The sequence below is a fragment of the Pipistrellus hanaki genome, assembly GCF_964339955.1.
Source record: "Pipistrellus hanaki genome assembly, chromosome: 1".
NCBI lineage: Eukaryota > Metazoa > Chordata > Mammalia > Chiroptera > Vespertilionidae > Pipistrellus > Pipistrellus hanaki.
Window position 1 is genome coordinate 91,268,993 of NC_140503.1, and position 18,567 is coordinate 91,287,559.

The 18,567-nt window shown below is 37.8% G+C and overlaps 1 protein-coding gene across 3 annotated transcripts in view; it reads right to left on the reverse strand.

Annotated features, from left to right (window-relative positions):
* Positions 1-18,567, reverse strand: part of ZNF438 (zinc finger protein 438) — a 140,717-nt gene that overhangs the window by 113,454 nt on the left and 8,696 nt on the right. Inside the window, exon 2 of one of the 3 annotated variants that reach the window (XM_084875936.1) lies at positions 7,731-8,155. The exons of the other annotated variants lie outside the window; for them this stretch is intronic. The gene's annotated coding sequence lies outside the window, so the exon portion shown is untranslated. The remainder of the gene's footprint in view (positions 1-7,730; positions 8,156-18,567) is intronic. 3 annotated transcript variants of the gene reach the window in all.

An 18,567-nucleotide genomic window follows, 5' to 3' on the forward strand; every position in this document is an offset into this window, starting at 1 on the left:
ATTAAAGTAAATATATCATTTTTATTTGGTTCCAAAATTTGCCATAAATTACACCCATACTTATACTTTGACCATGCTATTCTATCATCTTGACATACTGTAGTTCGTTAAAACGTTTACCAAATTTCAATAATTTATTCAACATTTATTGAACAACTACTATGTGCCAGGCTGTAAGGCACAACTGGCCACTCCTAATCTCAAGATCCCCCCAGTCAAGTGGCAGGAGTTGACTCAGACACATAGGACGCAGTGTAATGCTGAGCACAAATCAGAGGGTGGCTCGCCAGCAGAGCTGAGTTGGGTAGGATGTCCCCTCCTATCTGATTGCTGCTCGCAAGGGATTAGAAGTTAAAAGGAGGTCAGGAGTAAGAAGGGAAAGATGAACTATGACAAGGCATAAGAATCTGAAATCTCATTACCCATTTTATTACTAATGCTATATATTACTCATCTGTTAAAATTCTCTGTCCACTTATATATTAAATCTTGATATTTTTTCCTCATTGAGTTTGAAAAAATTCTCCCAGTATTAGATATTAACCCTTAGTCACACTTGATACAAACATTTCTCCCCATCTGTTTATCATTTTTTCCTTTATGAATGGATCTTAAATTTTATATATTCAAAACTGTTGAACTTTTCTTTGGTGAGTTTTTCCCCCCATTGTTCTAATACTGAGTTATCAATCTTTTACAAGTCTGATGAATAATATTTGATTTTCTACTACTTTTTCTAAAATGCAATTTTTAAAGTTTTTATCTTTTAATACCAGATAGACTTGATAAAGACATGATGGGCATAAACATTCATACATAGCCATTAACCTCCCTCTTTCCAATTCTACTTCTCCCTTTGCTAAGATAAAACAAAGGAAATCCCTTTCCTCCAGACTCCTCATTCATTTTAATTCAAATTTCTTTACATTAGAATGCTGGGAAGAAATTGCAGCTGGTGTCCAGTGCACTATCTTTAGAAATGGTGCTGAGACATCCACAACCTCTATGAAAGAATTAAAAATTAACATTTTAAGGTACATATTAGGAACAGAAGATACTAATTTTAAAGTATCATAGCAATATTCACTGACATGCTTTGTAAGTCCTCAAAATTGCCCTGGCATGAAAACCTTTTGATTCCATGTTTTGGGAGGTAATTTTCAAATTAGAAAAGAGGACTTAATCAAGTGGTTTGCAGTTGAGCATGCCAGACTCCCTTGGAAGTTTGGAAATTAGAGGTGGGGCACTTTTTAGATATCACAGTGAGAAAGTACACATTGCTATCGGTGAGGAACCAGGGATCATAAATGTTCCTCAACATGTGAGACGATCTTATGCACAAAAACTTGTTCCATCTCAAATCCCAATAACTACCTTACGTCAGCTAAGAGCCCTATAGCCCAAAATGTCGTTTCCAGTATCTAGTGAAGGCAACTTTCCTCTCATTTGTTCTATCCACCCTGCCATAAGTACATGTTTTATAGTATCAGGGCCAGCTCTAGGAAAGACTAGTTGTACTGGATGTCTTGCTTACTCCTCCTGTAGGATCTCTAATATGCTGCTCATTTAAAAAATATATATATTTTATTGATTTTTTTTATAGAGAGGAAGAAAGAGAGATAGAGAGCTAGAAACATTTGATGAGAGAGAAGCATCAGCTGCCTCCTGCACAACCCCTACTGGGGATGTGCCCGCAACCAAGGTATATGCCTTTGACTGGAATCGAACCCAGGACCTTTCAGTCCACAGGCCGATGCTCTATCTACTGAGCCAAACCAGTTTCGGCTGCTGCTCATTATGGTCTGCATTTATTCAAGTAACATCCCCACAAGTTTCTGGCTTTTAACTACTCTCATCTCACTCTGATCTACCAAAATCTGTTTCCTATAAGTTCTAAGAAAATACTTGATAAACAAGTCACACTAAAATATTAATGACGATACAATGCATTCCTCTTCTCAGAAATATTTGTATTTACGGCTTAAACCAAAGATAACACTTTTTGCAATCTCTTCTGTTACCACCCTGGTCCAAGCTATTACCATCTTTTCACCTGATCACCACTGTTTCTTAATTAGTCTTCCTGCTTTAAAACCTTCCAACTAATAGTCTACTCTCAAAAAAGAGCTGACTTACATGAGATCCTATCATTTCTTAGCCGCAAACTTCCTGATAGCTCATTGGTTCAATAATAATAAAAGCCAATTATCTCCAATGGCCTATAAGGTCATAAATAATCTGAAATGAGGAAAACTAAAGGAAGAGTAAATCAGGGAGAAAAAAATAGCAGTCCATTTTGATCAAGTTAAATTTGAGGTGCTATGAGACATTCAAGTAGAGCTACCAAAAAAGAATTATCTTTAGATCCTCGGGACACAGCTTTAGGCTACATAAATGGTTCTCAATTGGGGGTAATTTTACCCCCAGCACCCAGAAGACATTCAGCAATTTATGGAGACATTTTTGGTTGTCACACCTGGGATAGAGGTATTCTACTGGCATCTAGTGAGTAGAGTCCAGAGATGCTGCTAACCACCCTACAATACAGAAGACAGCCCCCCACCCCCCCCCACACACACAAAAGTATCCAGTCCAAATGTCACTAGTACCAAAGTTTAGAAATAAACATGGAAGACTTATTCAAATAGATTATATTTAAAACCCAGAGAATAAAGTGAGACAAATAAAGAGAACTAAACCTTGAGGAATTCCTCTTTCAATAGTCAGACAAAAATGGAAGAACTAACATAGAAAACTGAAAGGGTAAGCCAGAATGGGAAAAGGAAAACCAGGAAAGGGGGTGTGACAAAGGCCACGGGAAGAGTATTCCTGAAAGGAAGTAATGCTCAACTGTGGTCAACTGCATTCAGAGCAATGGTAGGGAGTAAGAGCTTTGAAAGAATGAAGGAGATGTGCTGTGAGGAGAGTGGTATAGTAGAGGCACATGGAAAGGTTGAGTAATTTTGAGGCTGCTATCAACCAGTAGATAGTAGAGCTCATCTAGCCCTGAGGAAGATAGGGGAGATGTACAAAGGAATTGAGGGAATTTTGAAAAGAGTAACTTGAATTGGGACAGCTAGGCTGGTTAAAAGGAATTGATGATAGGTAGACACTAATGAGTAAAGGACAATGGGAAGAGGGGTTAATTAATTGAAAGTCTTGATAAGTCATGAACATTTTGCCATATTAATAAGTGTACTTCTCTGCCACCCCTTAAATTGCTCCATAATAACATGGTCTATTTCTTGATATTATTAAGTAAATTTGATTTTACTTTAATAAGAAATATCAATAGCTATTTACCATTTGAACACTGCTCACTATTCAACTTATTTTTCATGACCAGATAAAATGGCAAAAAGTAAACCGTGTTATCATGAAAGATGAGAGTTAAAGCATCAACATTTTTATTTACTAATGTTATGACCTTGGACAATTCACCTAACCTCTCTGAACCTACATCTCTTAATCTAATTAATAGAATTTTGCTCTCCCCTATAAGGGTATGTAGATCCTAAACCTCAAATATGTTAATATGTTATGCTGCATGGCAAAGGGGAAATAAGAAAGATTAAACCTGAGGCACTGGCTTTGAGATAGAAGGAGGCCATGGCCACGGAAATGCCAACAGCCTATAGAAACTAGGAAAGATGAGAAAACTGATCTTCCCTAAAACCTCAGAAAAAGGAATACAGCCTTGTTAACCCCCAGTAAGATCCACTTTGGGCTTTTTCTTAATATAATAAATATGTTGTTTTAAGTATGAAGTTCTTGTTTATTTGTTACAGCAGCAATAAGAAACTAATACATAAAACAAACATCTTCATAAATTGTTGTATAGATTAACCAAAATAACATATACAAAGTACCTAACAGAATGCCTAGTACCAGGTACATAGAAAGCATTTAAATAGCTGCTATTAATATCATCAGTGCTAATACTACTAGTAGCACCAAAACCATTGTAATAAACAGAAAGAACACTGATTCAGTCCTAGAACTTACTCAACTCTGTGACCTAAGATACCTTAACCTATGTAGGACTCAGTTCTCTCACTTCAAAACAAAATGAGGGGGCCTAGAATAGATGACTATGAATGTTTCTTCCAGTTCTAAAATTTTATGATTCTAAAATCCAATTCCTTAATGATACATTCTACTTATTACTAATTAACTGATACAAAAAACATATCTAATAAAATTAATAAACCAAGTAGTTTTCATTTTATATTTCAACATTTCAGTATTTTATAGTTTAATTATAGCCTTATAAAGTTGAGTCACGGCATAAAAATCACAGGTCTGCAAGCAAGGAAAAATAATGGAGTCATCCTACTTTTTAAAGGCCTTACAGTCAAACTAAAATAATAATAGCATCTTCACACATGTTAACTCATTTGTTCTTTTATTTTTAACAACTTTATTGAGCTACTAGTGGCCTAGTGCATGGATTTGTGCACAAAGAAAATTAAAAGAAATATTTTAATATTGCTATTTGCCCTTTCTCTGTGTCAACCAAATTCATGATCAACAATGACAGATCAAAATACAGGTGTGCAATTGGCACCACCAAGAGCTTTATATATTGCGCATGTGCAAGTGAACTTAGCCTTTTATATATAAGGGTTAGACCTGCTTTCTGATTTAGCTAAACTTTTTCCAGACCAGTGAAGCACCCTTACTTCATTCAGATAATTGTCAGAAACACAGCAGTAAATATCAACATGAAGCAGACTATTATTGTAGATCATGCAGGGAGAAAAAAGGGTAAAATATTTAACTGCAGCAGTGTTTGACTATATTATGCAAAGTGAGAAAACCTGAAGTCATTTTCAAGGTCCATCATTTCTTACTTCTTTTTAGACAGGTCAAGTTTCTAAGCTTTCTAAAATTCCATTTTCCGGCTAATGAAAAGAAAATAGGATTCTACCAAGTGTCCTATCTATCTACTCCAGGACTTTTGTGAGGATCAAATGAGATGAGGCATGGGAAAATGCTTCACAGACATTTGGTTAAAGTGTAAAATGTTTCCATCTGGCTATAAGCAAGTCGTGTTCCTGGGCTAAAGAAACTCTAAGGAGGCTAGTGGCTAGGGAGAGAAAGCCAGGTGTAGTTACGTGACATCATTACCCACCGCCCACAGCCACCGTTTCTGGGCTGGGCTGGGCTGGGCTGTGGGCTGCATTTTGTGCCATGGGGTCTCAGCAGCATTAGCTGCGATTTGATGGGCTGTCACTCCGGAGTGGTGGCGGGGCCTGTGTCCTACTTGGGGGAAGCTGAGTATTGCTTTGTGGGCTCCAGGTCCTTGGTGCTATTTCTCTGTAAATGGCCAGTGCATGTCACAGTAGCTCCTGTGTTGAGCATCTGCCCTCTAGTGGTCAATGTGTGTCGTAGCAACTGGTCAGACAGACACTTAGCATATTAGCCTTTTATATAATATATATATGGATAATTCACATATCATACAATTCACCCTTTTAGTATATTCACAGATTCCTGCAACCATCACCACAATCCTAGACCATTTTCATTATCCCAAAATGAAATCCCTATCCATTAGCAGTCACTCCCCATAACCCCTTTTCCACCCTCCTAGCCCCTAATAATCTACTTTCTGTCCCTAAGGATTGACCTATTGTGGGCATGTCATATAGATGGAATCATACAGTATATGGCTTTTTTTTTTTGGTCTGGCTTCTTTCACGGAGCATGTTTTGAGATTCACCCATATTGTAGCATATGTCGTACAGCACTTCATTGCTTTTAATTGTTGAATATTACATTGTATGGATATCTCACATTTGCTTATCCATTCATCAATTTATGACTTCTAAGTTGCTCCTACTTTTTTTTTTTTTTAATATATTTTATTGACTTTTCACAGAGAGGAAGAGAGAGGGATAGACAGTTAGAAACATTGATGAGAGAGAATCATTGATCAGCTGCTTCTTGCACACCACCTACTGGGAATATGCCCGCAACCAAGGTACATGCCCTTGACCGGAATCGAACCCGGGACCTTTCAGTCCGCAGGCTGATGCTCTATCCACTGAGCCAAACCGGTTTCGGCTGCTTCTACTTTTTAATTATTAGGAATAATGCTGCTATGAACAGTCATGTACAAATGTTTGCATATATATATGCAATTTATTTTATTGAATATATATATGCAATTTATTTTATTGAATATATATATTCATTTATTTTGGGTAAATACCTAGAGTGGAATTGCTGGGTAACATGTGGTAACTTTATGTTTTAATCTTTTAAAGAACTGCCAAACTGTTTTCCAAAGCAACTGCCCACTTTTACATTCCCACCAGCAAGTAAGAAGGTTCCAATTTCTCTACACCCTTAACACTTGTTATTATCTATCTTTGATTATAGCCAACTAGTGACTATGAGTACTGCCTTTTGTGATTTTCATTTGCATACCTCTATGACTAATGATGTTGAGCATCATTACATGTGCTTATAAGCCATTTGTAAATCCTTGGAGAAATATCTACTCAGAACCTTTGCCTATTTTTTAATTGGGTCATTTGTCCTTTTTAATTATTGAGTTGTAACAGTTTTTTAAAATAAATTCTGGATATAAGTATATTATCACATATATGATTTGCATGTATTTCCACCAAGTCTATCCCAATAGCAAATAAGCTATTTGCAGTAAACAGATTCTGTGTTGCTATCCCAATTTTACAGATAGAATAAGCATGTCATAAAAGAAAAGCTTATAGTTTTGCTACTGTTTTTATTAATTTAAAGAGGCCATAGCAACATTGTGACAGAACATCTAGGGGTTTTCTTCATTCAGTCCTGATGCCATCTATATTATCGGTATTATTTCCACACTATATAAAAGATGATTCATTTATTCACTCAAAAAATAATTCTTAAGTGTTAATGTGTGCTACTCCTATTTCAGGATTCATCAGTGAACAAAACCAAATCCTTGTCCTCATTGTCTTACAATTTAGCAATGCTGTGCAAATCCCTAGTATAAAAGCAATTTCTTGAAAGTAAACACTCCAAATCAAGAAATTTTTCATCTAATGCTGAACGATCCACCCTCAACTCAGAAGAAACATTGCCGATTTTAATGCAAATAATACTCTTTTTTAAAAATATAAAGCACCACACTTATTTTGTGGTCCAGGGTGACTTTGTTTTGAGTATTGGCTTCAGTAGGGCAACGCTTGATTCCTATAAATCCTTTTCATAATGCGTCAATGCTTACTTTAATATTTGTCAAAATGAAACTTCGACTAAAGAAAGGTTCAGTCTATACTGTGGGCAATTCTTACCCCATGATGAAGAAATGTTATAATAGCTGCATTAAACATAAAGATAAAAATACAGAATTGCAAATCTGGAAACTTAAAAAGGTAGTTCCAAACTTGTCTATAAAAGTATTCCTAATGCAAAGAAATTAAGTAATTCCCAGAAAACTGAAACCCCAAGTGGCCCACACAAATTTTAAATTTTTGTCTTTTTTCCCCTAAATAGTTTATACAAATGTTATATTCTCAACTATAAGAAACCTAGTTTCTTTGTTATCAAAAACATTTAACATTCTTAATCAGGGTCAATATAAGAATTTGTTGAGAAGGACTAACAGAATAAACTCATGGCTTATAACTGGAACTACATTAGTTTTAATGGTGCAAAGTTAGTTAAACAATAGCCAGCAAGAAAATTTAACACTCAGAAAGAGGTATCATGCCAACCTCATAGTTCTGAGTGCCATCAGCCCACTCCTTTGTGACTGGAGGATGTACATATTGTGTTTGGCTAGCTAGGTGCCTAAGGATTAAGAAGGCACAGGCTGATCAGGGAGAGCATGATCTGAGGTGATCCTAGAGATGGCCTGCTGCAAGAAGGCAGCATCAGAGTTCAATGCAGGACTTCTCCACACTATGAACTAGGAGGCCAGGGGTTCTCTGGAGGTGTCTTGGGTTGCTTTGTGGGGCCAGAGAATAGCTAGAAGTAAGCAGCGCACTGCACTCCTGACTTAAAATACCCTTTCACTGGTCTTACACACTAGGCTTTTATGTAAATTTTCTGAAGACTGAACTCAGCCTGCAGAGAAAATAGGCTGAATAGCAAAATCTAGAGGAAGTCTTGGCCAGGCAGACAACAATGTCCATCAGATCTGAAAGACAAAATGAGGATAAAATGGGAGAATGAATAATGAAGCTGGTGAGTAGCAGAGTCAAAAACAGGAAAGGGTGTGGTATAAGCCAAGGGTTGGGGTCAGGCCTTTATCCACAGAAAAGAATGCCTATTGTGGAGTGGGTGCGTCTGCTTAAAGGCACAGCAATGAAATCCTTCACCCAGAAGCACTCAACTGCTTAAATCTTAAACTATAATATGCTGCTTTCGAGCCACATCTCTTACCCTTTTAGATCTCTAGATTCCTTAAATCCCACTGACAATCAATTCTCCATAAACCACCAATGTGAACCATCAGAAAAGTAAGACAGTCACTTCTCTGATTCAAACCTTCCAATGGCCTTTCCATGACACTTGAATAGAATCTTAAATTTTTATGGTGGCTCTAATCTATCACTCCCCCCCCCTCATTAATTACCATTCTCCTCCTCACTGATAATTCTCAGTGCCCTGGCTGCTCCACAAGCAATCTCCTGGCCAGGCTCTGCCATGCTGTTGCCTTACACATGTGTACTATATTCCAATCTCTGCCCAGAGGACACGTTTTCAAAGAGTACACACACACACACACACACACACACACACACACACACAATCTCTAGATCTATATCTACATATGTTGTCTATCTATATCTACATATAGTTGGCTATAATCAAAGCAAAATCCACATGCTAGGCTTTGATTTTAGCCAACTAGTGACTATGAGTACTGTCTGTTGTGGTTTGTATTTGTATACTTCTGTGACTAATGAGCATCATTTCATGTGCTTATGAACCATTTGTAAATCTTTGGAGAAATGTATACTCAGATCCTTTGCCTAGTGCAGCACTGTTTTAATCACTGCTTTTATCTGGGTAGCCATATCACCTAGAATGGCACCTATGACATAAATGCTCAATATTTATTGAATCAACAAAGGCATGAACCATACTTGATCTTAAATATGTTTAGTCATCAGGTTTTTCCCAAACTGGTCTGTATTTTTTTTTTTTTATCTGATCCATCAAACATGGATCCCAAGCTTCACTTCTTGTCTACTATAACCTACAATTCAATCACCCAGTTTTGCCTGAACTCTCAAATGTCTTGCCAGCTTGTCCTCCACCTAACCCAATCTAAGGATCTATTTCTTCACTCCCAAACCCCAAACATCTAAAGATGACTGCTATAAAAAGGCCCAACCATGTGGATTGGAGACTCTGCACACCCCTGGTTTTAATAGAACCTTGCTCACTGCTGCCCTTAGCCTTTTGGGGTTCCAATCAGCTCTCTCTCACATCCCATAAATTCAACTCTAAACTTCCATCACTTTCTTCAAGCTTCCAACTCTCCACTCCACCCAGCAAGTGAAATCACCTCCACAGAAACAAAAGGTTACTAGACTCCTTCAGCTTTCTCCACCCCACTGACATCAATAACCCACTTTTACCTCTGTCCTGGCAATGTGGAGGATGTCCTTCTTCATGCTCAAAGCTAACAGAACTCAAGCCACCCAACTCACCTCCTGAGGAATATGATGCCTTCATTTATCCTCCTTCCCTCTCTACATATTCAGCTTCTCCTCTTCTGGCTTTTCTTCCACTACATGAATGTTTAAATCTCCCCCATTATAAACAAACAAATGAACAAACAAAACTAATATACTTCCCCTAAGTTTGTTTCTCTCTTGCACTATCCTACTTGCCCCTTTCTCTGCACAACCAATTGTCATGAAAGATAGTCTAAACTCACCCTTTTACCACTCTGCCTACCTCTTCAATTCACTAAGTAACCCTCTGCAAACACAAAACTGCTTTTTTCAAAACACAGATGACTACTTAACTGAAAATTTATTCAGAATTTACTAGACCGTCAATTTTATATGATACACAATCTTAAAATTTTTGTCTCTTGGCTACAGTAACATTATTCTTTCCTGGTGTTCTACTTTTCTGGACCTTTCTATTTACTACTGAATGTGTGATTTGAGAAAAGCCTCTGTATGTGGTAGAGCTGCTAAAAACATGATTGTCAGCTGGGCTGCCATAACAAAGTATGGGTGATTTAAAGAACAGAAATTTGTTTTATCACAATTTTGGAGGCTGAAAATCCAAGATCAGGATGCCAGCATAGTCGAGTTATGGTGAGAACTCTCTGAGTTGCAGGTGGCTGTGTTCTCACACCATCACACAGAAGAGATACTTGACCTCTCTCTCTCTGTTCTATAGTTATCAGAATACCACCCTTATGTCCTCATTTAACCTTAATCACCTCCTTAAAAGCCCTATCTCCAATATAGTCACATGGAGGGCTAAGGCTTCAACAGTAATTTAGAGGACACACAATTCAGTTCATAGCAGCCAACATTAATGATGTTTTAAGTCAAGTATGGTATAACCAAATGTTATGTAACAATTACTGTGCAACTACAAAATTCTAAAGTGATAAAAAAAAAAAGGATGTCACATGAAAAGATTAGGACACAAAGCTTTATGTATAGATGTAAAAATATACATATGAAAATAAGAGTGATGTTCAAGTAAAACAGTTTATTTCTGAACTGTTAAGACAATTAAAAAATTATTTTTCATAGAAAGAAAATATAAATCAAGTTTCAACTAAGAAAATACTAAGAACAAGTCTAACTTTCTGTTTGTTTCCTACTTACATTATTGCCATCCATATTAACTAGGATATAGGTTACTCTGCTGTAACAAAACCAAGGATATAATGACTCAAACAAATGGAGGTTTATTTCTCCTTAATGCAATAGTCCAGGGATAGACAAGTAGTTCCAGAAAGACGGAGAGCTCTCCTCAGTCCAGGGACTAAGGTTTCTTCTTTCTTGTCCCACCAATACCCGGGAGGCACTGCCCATGTCTGGATGATAGAAGCTCGCTCACCAACACCTCATTCAGGAGCATGGAAAAGAATATGACAAGCAGATTTTTAATTTTTTTTAATTATTAATGGATTTGAGAGAGAGGAGAGAAGGGGAAGGAAGGGAAATAGAGGAAGCAATGGAGAGAGGGAGTAAAGGAAGGAAGGATAGAGAAATTGATTTGTTGTTCCACTTATCTAGTCATTCATTGGCTGATTCTTACATGTGCCCTAACTGGAGATTGAGACTGCAACCTTGGCATACCAGGACAATGCTCTAACCAAGTGAGCTACCTGGTCAGGGCCAAACAAGCAGATTTTTAATACAAATATAGTAAGTTGCTCACATCACTTCCACTACCATCCACTTGCCAAAACTTAAACAAGTAGCCTCACCTAGCTAAAGGAGCCTAAGAAATACAGTTTTTATGTAGGGGCTAGGTGCCTCCCTAAATATCCGAAGTGGAAGAGCAACCTTCCTATTCTGGAACGATGATCTCCTTTCTAAAGAGATATTATCTAAAGCCTCATCCAATTACTGAATTCAGCTCAAAGTCTATGATCTCTAAGTGATGCACAATCTCTTCCACAGATTTGGCTCCATCCCAGTCCAGTGACCTTTGCTCCCACCACCATAATACCCATTGCACAACGGGATGCAAATAAGATGAATGCAACTAAGTCTTCCATTCTGAAAAGAAAAGAGTGAGAATTATATATTCTTACCAATGATGAAATACTGCTGGACAGGAATGGCAAAGACTCCCTGCTATACCAGCAAAGCAAGTCCCTTGGTTAAACTTATTTCTGTTCTCTGGGTGGATCTCTTTCTCTGGAGGGATCTTCTTTGTCAATCTGTCTGTTGGGCCTGGCTTTGCCTCTGGAAGGTTCTGTTTTTCCATTATCCTTTCTAGCTATGTATGAAGTGGATATGGGAGAATATGTGCTCCAAAGAGGGGGGGGGGGAGGGGAGCTGTTATAAACTTGGGGATCAAGGGTTGCTTTAGAATTCAATATCAAACCACCACATTCAAGGAAAACTTGTAGCATCTTTGACAACATAATACTCTCAAAAATTCAATATGTCTGTTTGCCTTCCATCAGTGCCATATGAAAGTAAACATAACTGAAGATTTAGTCTGGTCATAGCTAATAAACTTGTCATTTCTCTTCTCTCTCTCTCTCTCTTTCTCTTTCTCTCTCTATCTCTCTATCTCTATCTCTATCTCTCTCAATGTTAACTACTTTGAGATCTCATTCATGATAAGAGGATTTACCATCACACCCCAATTACACAAGGGCATGCCATGTGACTTTAAATGGTCCTTTCTACCTGACTGATTTAAGGCTCAATCATTTGATTTGCTTTGGCCAATAAAATATGAAAACACATGCCACTTCCAAGAGCTGGTTTTGCCATATCTCTTTTTTCTTCTTCCACAGAAAGTCCCCCAAAAGTCCATTTTTTTCAGCCTAGAGTAAGAGAGGATGTGAAACAGAGTCATAGGCATGTCATTAATAAGAAATAAACCTGTTGGCAGTGTTTCCCAAACTTCTCTCATGATGAGAATCACCTAGTGGAGTTGTTAAAATACAGATTCCTGAATCCCAACTAAGAAGTGCTAAACTAGAATTTTGGGGAACATATAGGTAAAATTGTATACAATTAAAATTCAAGAATCTGTATTTTAACAACTCCACCAAGTGATTCTCATCATGAGAGAAGTTTGGGAAACACTGTGTAGGGAATTGAAACTCCATTTGTAACTGGAGCTCTATCTAGCTTAATTGACTGGCTCAAGTAAGAAGTTAAATCGTTAATTTGATCCTTGGCTGGACTAGCTTCCAGAATGGGAGGTTCTGAGAATGAACTTACATCTTGCTTTTAAGATACAGAAACAATATTTTTCAACCCTGTGATACCCATATTACTATTCAACCTGAGACCTAATTCAGAGCACAGGCTTAAGCAAAGGGAATAATATCCTTTAACGAAATGATATTCCCTTCCAACTCTAACTACAAACTGCTAACTGCATTATTTCCTATTTGGGGGACTACTTTCTGTAAGTACAGTTCTCCCTTGCTTAACAAGAAATTCATGCCGAAACCGGTTTGGCTCAGTGGTAGAGCATCGGTCTACAGACTGAAAGGTCCCAGGTTCGATTCCGGTCAAGGGCATGTACATTGGTTGCGGGCACATCCCCGGTAGGGGGTGTGCAAGAGGCAGCTGGTCGATGTTTCTCTCTCATCGATGTTTCTAGCTCTCTATCTCTCTCCCTTCCTCTCTGTAAGAAAATCAATAAAATATATTTTAAAAAATTAAAAAAAGAAAAGAAATTCAGCTTTGGTTCAGCTACATATAGGAGCAGTGGTCTCTTCCCTCAATAATACAACAAATATTATGGTTACTTGGATATTAGCATTTTCTTCATGGAGGTGTGAACCAAAACAGAGTGTTAATACTAGGAGGCCCCAAAATGTAGTCAAGAGGTCATTAAGAAAGTCCAACTTATCCATGTTCCCACCCAGATGAGGTTTAAAAATTTGAACTTTCAAGCTCACCTTAGAAGTACATCCTAGAACTTGTCCTGCCTTGTTTCCATGTCAATGCTTACCTCAGATTTTCATTACCTGGATCTCACCAATCTTCTTTGAATTAGTCATCACACCTTGTTAGGTAGTCAACAGGAAAAGTTTCTTTTGTTCCAGCTTGTGGTTTTTGCCTTTATAAACCCTGCCTTTTTTAAGTTCTCTTAATCTGAGTTGTTACTTGAATTTGTTTCTCTTGGATTACAAATTTACCCTCCAATAAAGGCTTTATTACAGCCTAGGCATTTTGTTTGACAAAGAAAAAAAAACAAACACTTTTGTTATAATAATTAAGTTTTGTAGAAACTTGGGAATCTTCAATTTTTAAGCTTAATTACAATTCTTCTTGCCCAATCCCATAGCACTAACAAAGGTGTCTTCTTCCTTCTCCTATCAATCCCAGACCCACAATTTCATACTATCAAAGATCCAAATACAGACAATGGAAGTATTATATGAAACATTAAAATTTCCAACTACATCAAGAATTGAATATAAGGTACTTTTGAACAAAATGATAACTGATAAAATATTTAAGTAGGTATTATTTTTTATCTAATGAAAATGACAGTGTGGCTTAATTTTGTAAGATCTAAAAACCTAAATTCTAAATCCTAACTCTGAAATTGGTTTAACTGGGTAAACTGATAGTCTCTACTTAAAATTTCCAATCTAGAAAATAAGTGTCAATTACCAGTTCCTACCACCTTACAAAAATGATGTACTTACTTATAGTAAGATGAACTCTAAATGTTTCAGGAAGGAAAATAAAAACTTTCATTTTGTTATGTTATCATTTTGTTTGTTGTTAAAGTCAAGTCAGTCTGGGGTTATATCAGCCTAGATAAAAAGAGAAGCAGCCTTTAAATTTACATAAAAATGGCTAAAGAGAATAATATGAATTCTAATTAGAAAATCAGAATAAATGGGAGTCCTATCCCAAATGTAAATCTCTCAGACTGGCAAAATGAATGATGCTGGATGGGATGCCTCACCCATCAAATCCAGCCAAGAGCCATCTCTTTGGACTACTTTTGGACTTAGTGTTCTCAAAAAAATAAATTTGGAATAGCAAATAGTGTTACAGTTTATCAAAACTCAATGAAGTTGCCACTCAAGTACAATCACAGTAGTATTACAAACACTGAATTACCAATTGATTCAAATGACAATATGAAGTAGGTATTAAGGAAACCAAACTGTCTCCCTAAAATATGCCATTTTGACATATTTTTTGAATTAAATGTACATAAGAAATAGCAAGTGCAAGGACACTGACTTTCCCCTTTTCTTCCTGAAAGCAAGACACTAAACTCCCATGTCAAAGGTACCTCTCTGTTTCAGGAGGAAGGAAGACATTATCACCAGAGACAGGTAATTGAGAAGAGACATCTGTACAAACAAATCTTGTTAAACTAACCCGTATTCCTAATTACTTCTTCATCACATACTATCCCTGGCCCAAACCCCTTTTTCTTTTCAATTCTTTAAATTTATTGCTTCTTTGTCTAAAATATGTAAATATTTCCTGCTCTGGTCATTTCTTTGGGACTTTATTCTTTTGTGAAGGCTACCATGTACATGTAAAAGTTTAATAAAAATTAATCGTGATAATCTCTCTTGTATCAATTTAATTCTTAGGCTTAGCCAGCAACCCCAAAAGGGTACAGTAGTTTCCCTTCCCTACAATGTCAAAAGATCTATTTAGTTAGGTTAGGCAGAATTTATCCACTAACTGTCAAATTTATTTATTAGAGAAGACTAACTGGAGAAGCAGCATAGGCTTAGAGAAAATAATCAAAACTACATTATGAATTGGGTGACCCTGAGTAAGTTACTTAATATCTCTGAACCAATTTCCTCATCTATAAAATAGGAATAATAACCCCATCTCACAGGAATGTCAAGAAGATAAATAAGATAGCAGTAACTATTAACTGTACAAATAGTTAAAACACCAACACCTCTGAGAATTAGACTTGCTTTTGTCACATACTAATACACATGGCAAGTCATTTAATCTAAGTTTCCTCATCTGTCAAGTAGTGATGATAATGCATGCTCGACACATTTAGGACAATCACATATGAAAATTAATGTGAAATGTATTTTTAAAATATATAAATAACAGTGTACTGTGATATAATTAATTCAATATGTACAAAAATGCAGGGGAGTCAGGCTACCAAAACTGTTACAACTCAGGATTATATAATATCCAAATTAAATTAAATTTACTAAGAAAAAATATTCATAATTATAAACAAACAAAAATTAAACAAATTGGCAAACAAGATATTCAAGGCTCTTAGCTACAAGAATTATATTTTCATGGAATAAATGAACCAAATTAGCTCAGCTCTCCAATAAACAAAAAGCAGTTCTTCTTATCTTTTATTCAAGTCAGGTGTTGTCTAGTACAACCACCACCTCAATTTCAAAAGAGGGGGAGGGGGTTATACTTCGTAAGATTTCTCAACATTAGTAGTATTTACATTTTAAACTAGATAATTTTTTTGCTGTTGGGGTTATCCTGTGCATTGTAGGATATTTAGAAGCATCCCTGGGCCCTACCAAGTAGATGCCAGGAGCAGTGCCCCCACATAGTTTTGACAACCAAAACTGTGGCTAGTCATTGCCAAATGTCTCCAGGGTAAACTGGGGAAGACAAAATTATGTCCAGTTGAGATCCTCTGAGCTAAAATCATAGTAATGCTAATATATAAAAAGACAGGGGCCGCCACGACCGAAACAACTGGTTGGACAACCGAACAGCAGGCTGCGTGGGGCGACAAGGCCGGCAGGGGGGTTAGTGAGGGACAACCAAACGACTGAACAGCAGGCTGCGTGGTGTGACCAGGTCGGCAGTGGGGGCAGTAAGGGGCAACCAGGCTGGCAGGCAGGGGCAGTTGAGGGCAATCAGGCCAGCAGGCAGAGGTAGTTAGGGGTGATCAGAATGGTAAGGAGGGGCAGTTAGGGGATATCAGGCAGGTGATCAGTTAGGAGCCAGTAGTCCTGTATTGTGAGAGGAATGTCTGACTGCCAGTTTTACACCCTATCCCAGTTAGAGGGTGTAGGCTGGGGTGATTGTAACCCCCATGCACAAATTTCATGCACTGGGCCTCTATTATGCCAACATTTATCTCACATTTCTCTACATATATCGATGGCTTAGAATGTAACTTGACCCTAGCAGTTCTGCAATATAAAAAATAAGTAAAGAATGCTGCTTGTAGGATAGTAAAATCTTAAGAATTATAGGCATAGTAGGGACTTATGGTTAAATTAACACTTCCATCAACATGCTGTTTTGCTTGATCCTCTCTAAGAATTTTCTTCTTGAGTATTCTTTTGGGAGAAACAACTTGGATAATATGTCACTAAAGTTTAATCTCCAAAAAATGGGACTCTGGAAACTCAGGGATTTAATTTCACAGAAATAAAAATAAGTTTTTCTCCTGTGAGAGTCTCAGAAGTCCACACCTGGGAGACCCTCTCCCCTTCATTAACATACGGTGACCCATCTGGGACAAAAACACCTGGAGAAGTAAAAAAGTATCCCTCTCTGCCATTTTCCTGAAGCCCAGAAAGCTCACCCGCAGCCTCCAGACCTATAGAACTCCAAGGGCAAAACAACAGAAAAAAGAAACTGGCATGGACCATGGTGAGAAATAAAATTTAACTTCCCTATAACTGGGAATTCTATAATTCATTTCTTTCTCTCCCCCCTATACTGATTCTTGTACGAATAGCTCACTTTCCTTTTTCTGCCTTGCGCTACCTTGGATGCTGATTCAGACTGGCTTCCCGAGTGTGGGGTGTCCAGCCATAGCCCCTAACTGGGGCAGGGCTAGGGCTGCAGCAGCCACCGACCACATCCAGCAAACATTGGTTTGGGTATACCTACACTCCTCTGCACCATTGTTATGGGCAAAAGGAAAATGCATGCACACTGAATGCCAATTTCCCGAATTCTGTGTCTGGTATAGGAGACGTGGGATGTGCCCCTGCTCCTTTTCCTATTCACAGAGGCTGCATGCTCAGCCCAGCACTCAGAGGCTTCCTCCTCCAGGGTGCCTGGCAGAGCTGTGTGCAGCCTGGGCAGAGATCCACTCTCCTCTGGCAACTCCTCACCTCCATTCTGACAGCTTATTCAGTGTCCCTGAAACCATAGATCCCTGGTGCTTAACCCCAGGGAGGGAAGGGAGTGGCTTGCAGCCCAGCTCTACTCCAAACTAAGGGTCCCCCAGCCCTTGCTTTCCTTTGCCTCCAGTTTTCCCTGCCCTATCCCCAGCAGAATGAGCTCAGACCTTCAGAAGGCTGGTGCGAATGTCCTCTTCTCCAGCAGCCTGGCACTACCCTACCCCCACCCACTCCCACCACACCATCCCCTGCCAAGGAGGGGAAGAGGGCACACTGATTAGGAGCTCCATTTGAGGAAGCAATGTTGCTTGAGGGCAAAAAAAAAATTTTTTTTAACTTCTGATACAAACACAACTATGTTTCTAACTTCATGCAAACATTACTATTTGTCACTAATACTTCATTCACAAATATAATAGGGGGAGGGGGGAGCTTCAAGTATACAAATATTCAAAGAAGAAAAAAACTTGTTACCTAATCTTGAAAACGGACTACAAACAGAACTTAACACCAGGGCATGGGTGTTAAATCTCTGTCCAGCCAAATTTACAGAAAATACTCCCCCCTTTCTTAGGGGAAACTGTCTTACACAATCAAGCCTCTTAAGAGACAAAGACTGTTAGAAGTATGAGAGACAACAATAAATTATTAGCCCAACTATTAAAGGCCAAGTTCTAAAAAAACAGACTTTTTTCTACCTCAAATAATAGACAATAGACAAATACAGACACAAGAATGAATGCCTACAATAAAGTCAAAGGCCATCAGAATCTCTCATATGAAATTAAAGACCCTAC